Source organism: Hylobates moloch, unplaced genomic scaffold, assembly GCF_009828535.3.
Source record: "Hylobates moloch isolate HMO894 unplaced genomic scaffold, HMol_V3 SCAFFOLD_18, whole genome shotgun sequence".
Taxonomy (NCBI): Eukaryota; Metazoa; Chordata; class Mammalia; order Primates; family Hylobatidae; genus Hylobates; species Hylobates moloch.
In genome coordinates, this window is record NW_026652293.1 from 61,878,169 (window position 1) to 61,878,890 (window position 722).

General features: G+C 37.3%; 1 non-coding gene across 1 annotated transcript; it reads left to right on the forward strand.

Annotated features, from left to right (window-relative positions):
- The first annotated feature begins 230 nt into the window (after positions 1–230).
- LOC116458201 (U6 spliceosomal RNA) lies at positions 231–337 on the forward strand. The gene has a single exon (XR_004245250.1). It is a non-coding gene; the product is annotated as a U6 spliceosomal RNA (small nuclear RNA).
- Positions 338–722: the final 385 nt, after the last annotated feature.

Consider the following 722-nt stretch of genomic DNA (forward strand, 5'->3'; position numbering starts at 1 on the left):
ACCTGCTTTAATTCAGCAGATAGCCGACTTCCTAGAGGTAGCATCCTATAACTCTAGCACTTTCTAATTTCCTCAAATCCACAGCTATTCTTGACTTTTGTTCCTCTAACATTTCCAACAATTTTGTAAGTACATCATTCTTTATATTAAACCTTTTTTCTACTAAAATAAAGAGTGGTTATACTATTAATAATTATGAGTGCCTTTTTTTTTCAGGAATAAAAATTGCTGTGCTTGCTTCGGCAGCACATATACTAAAATTGGAACGATACAGAGAAGATTAGCATGGCCCCTGCACAAGGATGACACACAAATTCGTGAAGCGTTCCATATTTTTAAGCTGGAGGCATCACGCTACCTGACTTCAAACTATACTACAAGGCTACAGTAACCAAAACAGCATGGTACTGGTACCACAACAGAGACATAGATCAATGGAACAGAACAGAGCCCTCAGAAATAATGCTGCATATCTACAACTATCTGATCTTTGACAAACCTGACAAAAACAAGAAATGGGGAAAGGATTCCCTATTTAATAAATGGTGCTGGGAAAACTGGCTAGCCATATGTAGAAAGCTGCAACTGGATCCCTTCCTTACACCTTATACAAAAATTAATTCAAGATGGATTAAAGACTTAAATGTTAGACCTAAAACCATTAAAATCCTACAAGAAAACCTCGGCAAAACCATTCAGGACATAGGCATGGGCAAGGACTT